The sequence below is a fragment of the Prionailurus viverrinus genome, chromosome D1, assembly GCF_022837055.1.
Source record: "Prionailurus viverrinus isolate Anna chromosome D1, UM_Priviv_1.0, whole genome shotgun sequence".
Taxonomy (NCBI): domain Eukaryota; kingdom Metazoa; phylum Chordata; class Mammalia; order Carnivora; family Felidae; genus Prionailurus; species Prionailurus viverrinus.
In genome coordinates, this window is record NC_062570.1 from 3,360,191 (window position 1) to 3,369,126 (window position 8,936).

Sequence of the window (8,936 nt, forward strand, 5' to 3'; positions counted from 1 at the left end):
CTGAGGCCAACAAATAAACTCTCGTCCGCATCCTGGCATTATGGGAATTTATTCAGTCCGCTTCCTGGACATCACTTGACTTAAACATAAGCAACAGACCTTACCACTTGTGGTTTTCAGACCCTTCCGAGCAGAAAGGGAAGCGGAAGCCAAGCTGTGGTGTTATGATGCTGGTTGACTTTGAAATTACTTCTGAAATAAAACTAGCTTTTGATGAAGACCGAATCTGATGTTAGTGCACAGGAAATGAAGAAACAGCAAGTCCATTGACAAAGAAGTATGATTTAAAGTCAGAACACTTACACTTATGGTTGCAGAGATTAGGAGAGTTAATTGCCTTACAAACTTGATTAAACGCACAGAAGGGAAGAGCCTAGTGTTGAACGAAGAATTTAAGAGACAGCTAAAGTATTTACTGGAAAATTCCTGTGTTCTTTTGTTTGACATGTCGGCAAGGTGGGAGATTGCCATGACTTTAAATCAGAAAAAAGAGCGCAAGGAACAGAGAAAAAGCAAAAATGAAAAAAATATATATACATCAACCTTTGTTCTGAGCATTTCCTCCTCTCTAGAAAATGTCAACTTTTATGTACATATCATTCAAGCTCAAATAAAAAAAAATTACCTAAAGCTACATATCATTCTTTTTTGTTTGTTTTGCTTTGTTTTTTTTTTGTTTTTTGTTTTTAATTTACTTTTTTAAATTTACATCCAAGGTAGTTAGCATATAGTGCAACAATGATTTCAGGAGTAGATTCCTTAATGCCCCTTTCCCATTTAGCCCATCCCCCCTCCCACAACCCCTCCAGTAACCCTCTGTTTGTTCTCCATATTTCTGAGTCTCTTCTGTTTTGTCCCCCTCCCTGTTTTTATATTATTTTTGCTTCCCTTCCCTTATGTCCATCTGTTTTGTCTCTTAAAGTCCTCATATGAGTGAAGTCATATGATTTTTGTCTTTCTCTGACTAGTTTCGCTTAGCATAATACCCTCCAGTTCCATCCACATAGTTGCAAATGGCAAGATTTCATTCTTTTTGATTGCCGAGTAATACTCCATTGTATATATACACCACATCTTCTTTATCCATTCATCCATCGATGGACCTTTGGGCTCTTTCCATGCTTTGGCTATTGTTGATAGTGCTGCTATAAATATGGGGGTGCATGTGTCCCGTTGAAACAGCACACCTGTATCCCTTGGATAAATACCTAGTAGTGCGATTGCTGGGTCATAAGGTAGTCCTCTTTTTAATTTTTTGAGGACCCTCCATACTGTTTTCCAGAGTGACTGCACCAGTTTGCATTCCCACCAGCAGTGCGAAAGAGATCCTCTTTCTCCACATCCTTGCCAACCTCTATTGTTGCCTGAGTTGTTAAGATTAGCCATTCTGACAGGTGTGAGGTGGTATCTCATTGTGGTTTTGATTTGTATTTCCCTGATGAGTGATGTTGAGCATTTTTTCATATGTCAGTTGGCCATCTGGATGTCTTCTTTGGAGAAGTGTCTATTCATGTCTTTTGCCCATTTCTTCACAGGATTATTTGTTTCTTGGGTGTTGAGTTTGGTAAGTTTTTTATAGATTTTGGATACTAACCCTTTATCTGATACGTCGTTTGCAAATATCTTCTCCCATTCTGTTGGTTGCCTTTTAGTTTTGGTGACTGTTTCCTTCACTGTGCAGAAGCTTTTTATTTTGATGAGGTCCCAGTAGTTCATTTTTGCTTTTGTTTCCCTTGTCTCCAGAGATGTGTTGAGTAAGAAGTTGCTGCAGCCAAGATCAGAGAGGTTTTTGCCTGCTTTCTTCTCGAGGATTTTGATGGTTTCCTGTCTTACATTGAGGCCTTTCATCCATTTTGAGTTTATTTTTGTGTATGGTATAATAAAATGGTCCAGGTTCATTCTTCTGCATGTCGCTGTCCAGTTTTTCCAGCACCACTTGCTGAAGAGACTGTCTTTATTCCATTGGATATTCTTTCCTGCTTTGTCAAAGATCAGTTGGCCATATGTTAGTGCGTCCATTTCTGGGTTCTCTCTTCTGTTCTATTGATCTGAGTGTCTGTTTTTGTGCCAGTAGCATACTGTCTTGATGATTACAGCTTGTAATACAGCTTGAAGTCCGTAAAGCTACGTATGATTCTAATGAAAATTTGTAATGTGAATGAGTCCTGTTTGGAAGCACTTTATATCATCACAGCTTCCATAAATGCTGAAAATCATCTTTCTCTAACAGCTATGGCAAGACAAAGTGTATATATTAATCAAAGCATTCTTTGTTTTTCCATACCGCAGAATGAGAACACAAAATTATATTCTAATATTAAGTTCTGTGTATTGATCCCTAACCACATTAATGCTGTTATCCAATCTTTATTTAAAGCACACTGTGAGCAAAACCTGTCCTAAAGAGAGAGTAGGCACACCTCTGACATTAAATTTTCAAACATCCAGAGCCATTCAAGAATACAGTACTTCCATTTAGTACAATATGGCTTTTGCAAACCTGTTTAGAATTTTACATTTGTCTCGTGTTTTTTCAACTTTATTTTGGATTTTCCACCACGCACCATATTCTCTCTGTATGTAACCAGGGAGCTGGGAGTTTGCAGACCTGAGTTATCACATCCTTATCAGGTGCACAACACAATGGCTTCTCTGCGTTTGTAACAGATTAAGTATGCTAAAGAGTAGGTAGTATACAGTAGTCGCTCGATAAAGTTTTGTAGAACTTGGCAAAGATCTGTATGTCAACTTTACACTAAGGATTAAAATGCATTAATTTAGGACCTTCTCAGTTCCTTATGGGATTGATTCTTCAGACCACATGGAAGAGAATCGCAGGATGATTCCGCCCAAGCATATTTCCTTTGTATGTCATTTCTCTTCATTCGACAGTTTGAAGAGAAGCAGAAACCAATTCCATATTTTCTTAATTAAGATTTTCCTGAGAAATCAGGACACACTCCTAGTCCTCTCTCACATAAGGACACTCATAGGGAACTGGTTGCCAGATCCAAAGATTTGGGTCATATTTCCTGTTAGCTATATACTTGCTGACCCAGCCTAATTAGTAGTGGACTGGAAGGTGGTCCTACACAAGAAACATATGTCCACATCCTAATCCCTGGAAACTGTGAATGGGACCCTACTTGTAACAAAGGGTCTCTGTAAATAAGTTTAATGATTCTGAGGTGAAATTATCCTGGATTATCCTCTTGGGTCCTAAATCCACTAGCAAATGCCCTTACAAGAGACAGGAGAGAAGGTATGGGACAGAGAAGAAGGTCATGAGAAGATGGAAACATAGACTGGAATTTTTCAGTCACAAGCTCAGGGACACCAGGAGACCCTGGAAGCCGGGAGATGCAAGAGATCCTTCCCTAGAGTCTTGAGAGGGAGCGTGGCCCTGCCAACACCTTGATTTTCTGCTTGTGGTTTTCAGAGCTGTGATAGAATACATTTATCTTCAGTCATCAAGTTAGTGGTCGTTAAAGCAGTTGTAGGAAACTGATACGTTGTTCTGCCTCAGTAGTGATGACTTAACAACAAGCAAGGTTCTATGGAAGCTGTCATATGCTCGTGCTAATACTTCTTTTTTACTTCCTGCCCACATTCCCATCAAAGGGATTCCCTGTTTCTGGAGATTTTACACCCCCCCCCCCCACACACACAAAAGCACCACACATGCACGCATGCTCACACCAGAAGTAAAGTCCCACAGCAATGGAAGAGGTTGAGAAGGCATCTGTAGTCTAAAATGTGGACGTGACTGCATCATCTCTGATCCATTTGATATGGACCACTTATGGCAACTTATGGAAGACACCTTGTGCTCTGTTAAATCTGTACGCTCACCTATGAATGAAACATGGATTCTTGGTACCCTAAAGTAAGCCGCTTCATGCATTTCTGCTTGGAAAGGAAGTACAGCATCATTAATGCCATACAAAACCACATGATGATAAATAACACTCGAAACTATAAAAGGTGGGAAGGAGAATGTGTTCCCGTATTTTCTCTGGATCATCAGCTACTTTCAAGATGGTTGAGAGGGTTGCTGTGAAGTTTTGTGTGAGCCTGATAAAATATATTTTGGCACCCAGATTATATTCTTAAATTGGATACAATTGGATCTCTTATTTTTCCTTTTAATGCTGTGTGAAGGTTCATCCAGAATCAGCTTGGCTACAGCTGGAAGCAATTAGAATATGCAGGAAGAATTAAAACCCTAGGAAATTGTTTTTATCTCTAATAGATTGCAGCAGAGCCAAATTATGAATTGGTCACAAGAGAAAACGTGTCATGGTGGCTCATAAATTACTGACTGAAACTGCTTTAGTTTGGGAAATAGACCTCATTAGTTTTAGATTTTACCTTGTGATTTTCCCAAGGAGCCAAATATATTATTCCTACTAAAGTGAAGCTCTTGATATGGTTTCGTTCAGTAAAAATATGATATTATTCTTATATTATTTTATATGATTTCGGTCATAACTCAAAACGGAAGATAAAAGGAAAGCAAAGTGTCCCACAGTATGCCTTCTTATCATGGAGTCATGGTTACAGGCACGTTCATAGAAAATGGGAAATCAGTCAGTTGCTCAGCCTGGCTCTCCACTTCTGTCTCCAGGGACCGGATGCCTGTATTTTAGCTCTTTAGGAAAAAGAGCTACTGATATCCAGTCAGCCTATTAGCTTGTAAGTTTCTAGAAGACTTTTTTTTCCCAAATAGGAGCTAACAAACCCTTAGGACTTCTCAGAACTTTGATGCTTGTCTAGTACAATTTCTTCATCCAAAAAAAATGAAGAAACGAGAGAGCTGGAGGGCTGAATTAATATCTTCAAATTCAAGTTCCAACATAGAATCTACCTTATTGAAATCAGTGTTAAGCTATAACTTTGTCATGAGTTAGAGTATAGTAGCCTTTCCCACAGCTGTGAATACAGGTGAATTTTCAAAAGGAAATTCTCTTTGTGAAACATATGTGAGAGCAAAATATTTGAAAGAAGAGCAAAAGTCAACAAGCAAAATAATGCTAAGTTGTAGAAAAATGTCTTGGTAAATCAACAGACCTTTATTTATCTATTTATTTATTTTGCCATCTATTTTCCTGGTACGACATTACTTTCTGAGGCTCTCCAAATAATAAGACTGTTCCTGTCTTTCAAAAACATAAAACATCAAACCAAACAATACATACTGATGAACAAACTGTTTTATAAACAGGCAGATAGAAGATGTTATGACTGAAAAATGAAATATCGGTCATTCCATCCCAGGGAGAATCAGGAAGGCGGTTTAGAGTTTGGAAGCTATATCTAGTCCAGAAGAATAGGAGTTAGCTAAAGAAAAATAGAAGAACATTCTTGGCAAATATATAAAAAACAAATCCACTGAAGTACGAAACAGTATCAAGTTTGCAGGAAACCACAAATAAGTTTGTATCCACTGGAGTGAAATCAGGGAAGAATGATAGAAGATGCCTCTACAGAGATAGTTGCTGTAAGCATGGTTCTTGCATGCTATTCTAGGAAGTGTGGTCTTTTGGACTATAGGTGATGGATGGCACTGAATGTCTACAGTAAGGTAGTAACGCTGTCAGTTTTAAATTTTAAATAGTTCATTCTAACGGTAGTAATCAAGATGAAATCAAAGGAAGAGAAGGAGTGTCACATAAACCTAAACGCTGGGTCCGAAGAAAGGGGCTTAAATCAAGGAGACAAAAAATCAGAAATAAGTCATGTATTAAGTTGCAAACGATTTAGTGGGCATGATAGCAAGAGAGAAAGGGGGAAATCTTGATTAACTGTCTTTTTCTGATGCAAATTCAAGTATTTTTATTCAGAAAAAAAAGTTATTCCATAGCATGCTTTTTGTTTTGTTTATTGAAGTATATAGTTGACACACAGTGTTACATTAGTTGCACGTGTACAACTTAATGATTCAGCACATCCATACGGCATGCTGTGCTCACCACAGGGGTAGCGACCACCGCCCCTCCCCATGCAGCACTGTTACCGTGTCACTGACTGTGTTCCTCATGCTGTGCCTTTTATTCTCGTGGCTTATGCATTCCCTAAGTGGAAGCGCATGCCTCCCAGTGCTCTTCATCCATTTTGTCCATTCTCCTACCCTCCTCCGCCCTGGCAGCTGCCAGTATGTTCTCTGTATTTACGGGTCTGTTTCTGCTTTTTGTCTGATTATTTATTTATAAGTGAAATTATGTGATATTTGGCTTTCTTTGTCTGGCTTATTTCATGTAGCATAATTCCCTCTAGCTCTGTCCATGTTGTCGCAAATGGCAAGATGTCATTCATTTTTATGGCTGAGTGATATTTCATTTTGTATGTGTACATAGGTGTGTGTGTGTGTGTGTGTGTGTGTGTGTGTGTGTGTGTTACATCTTCTTTATCTATTGATGGATACTTAAGATGCTTGTATCTTGGCTATTGTAAGTAACATTGCAATACACATAGGGGTGCATGTATCCTTTGGAATTAGTGTTTTCATTTTCTTTTGAGAAAATACCTAGTGGTAGAATTATTGGATCATATGGTATTTCTTTTTTTTTTTTTTTTAACTTTTTGAGGACTCTCTACACTGTTTTCCACAGTGGCTGCACCAGTTTACATTCCCACCACCAGTGCACACACTTTCCTTTTTCTGCACATCCTCACCAACACTTGCAACTTCTTGTCCTTTTAGCTATTCTGACAGGTGCAAGGTGATAGCTCATTGTGGTTTGGATTTGCATTTCCCTACTGATGAGTGATGTGGAGCATTTTTTCTTGTGTCTCTTGGCCATCTGGATGTCTTCCTTGGAAAAATGTCTACTCAGTTTCTCTGTCCATTTAAATCAGATTATTTGGGGGGTTTGGTGTTCTGTGGTAGGAGTTCTTTATGTATTTTGGATGCTTAGCTCTTTACCTGATGCATCATTTGCGAATATTTTCTCCCATTCAGTGGGCTGTCTTTTCATCTTGTTGCTGGCGTCATTCACTCTATAAACCTTTTTATTTTGATGAAGTCCCAATAGTTCATTTTTGCTGTTGTTTCTCTTGCCTGAGGAGGCATTTCAAGAAGCGTGTTGCTGACGGAGACCTTCAAGAGGTAGTGCCTGTTTTTCTTCAGGGAGTTTTATGATTTCAGGTCTCAGAGTTAGTTCTTCAATCCACTTACGGTTTATTTTTGTGTGTGGTGCGAGAAAGTGGCCCAGTTTCATCCTTCTGTATGTCACTGTCCAGTTTTTCCAACACCGTTTGTTGAAGAGACTGTCTTTTCCTCCACTGAATATCCTTGCCTCCTTTGTTACACGTTAATTGGCCCCATAAGGGTGGGTTTATTTCTGGGCTCTTTATTTTCTTCCACTGGCCTATGTGTCTCTTTCTGGGCCAGTACCTTACTGTTCCGAGTACCGCAGCTTTGTAGTATATCTTGAAATCTGGGATTGTGATACCTCCAGCCTTGTTCTTTCTCAAGACAAGATTGCTTTGGCTATTTGGTTTTTTTTTTTTTTTTTTGTGGTTCCACAGAGATTTTAGTATTGCTGGTTCTGCTTTTGTGAGAATGCTATTGCCATCTTTTTTTTTTTCTACCTTGAATGCTCAGTGCTGCCTTCAGCCGAGCTCTAGTACTCATGAGAGGGTATGTGCACGACACAGGAGATGGTGAGCTCATTATTAGACATATTGGATTTGAGCCGTTCATGTGATATCCATATTGAGATGGTTGGCAGGACTGAAGTGTCTATCACATGGTGGAGGGACGTACATCCAGAGGTTGGGAATTCAGTCAGGGATGGAGATGCAGACTTGGTGGTCACCAGCATGCAAGTAGCAGTAAAAATAATTAGAGAAATGGGATGACTCAAGAGGTAGAACGAGATGAGGACTGAATACAGTCAGAATTCCGGTGAATGCCAAAGGCTGGTGGGAAGACAGAGAAACCAGGATAGAGGCAGGAGGCAGAGAGAAACACTGAGAATAAGAAAGCGTTGGAGAATGAGAGGTGTTTAAAGAGAGAGAAGGCTCACAGAAATCGATGGAGGCACATTCCTGGAAAGTGGCGTGTGTCACCGAGGCAGCGTCACCATGTAGAACCCACTGGATCTGACAAAAGAAGGTTCTTGTTCTTGTTGACTGCTGAAGAGAACGTTCATTGTGATAAAGCATACAGAAAACATATTGTTGGAAAATAAGTGAGGACTTTTCATTCACAAATGAAGGACCACGCATTTCTGGGCCTGCTGGAAACCCAAATGAAAAAGGCATTAAGTAATTAAAAAAAAAATTTTTTTTAATGTTTATTTATTTTTGAGACAGAGACAGAGCATGAACAGGGGAGGGTCAGAGAGAGAAGGAGGCACAGAATCTGAAGCAGGCTCCAGGCTCTGACCTGTCAGCACAGAGCCCGACGCGGGGCTCGAACTCACGGACCGTGAGATCGTGACCTGAGCCGAAGTCGGACACTTAACCGACTGAGCCACCCAGGCGCCCCACGTAATTTTTTTTTAATGTGAGACCACGAAGGCAAAGGAAAAGCGAGATGATACAGTATACTACAGTGTTGACTTCTGAGTATGGAGACCACGTACAGGAATAGTAACCGACTGTATGTGAAAAAGCCAGAACATGACAGCCTAAAGGATGCCAGTAAAAAAAAAAACATGCTCATTTGTGCTGAAGAACCGTGCAACGTTTCACGAATTGGAGGTGCCAGTAACCTCTGAGTGTGCAAGTAACGCTGAATATGTGGGGGTGCTGAAAGCGAAACTTTGGTTCAAAGTTTGTCTTCACTAGTAGGTGGCTGCCCAGGTGTTTTCCCTTAGCCCCAGCAAACAGGCAGCTGTCCTACCCTGAGCTCTGCAGTAGAAAATGGGTGATTCTCTGGAGGTGTTATGTCCCGGAGACTCTGATTGGAGACACTTGGAACAACTGAT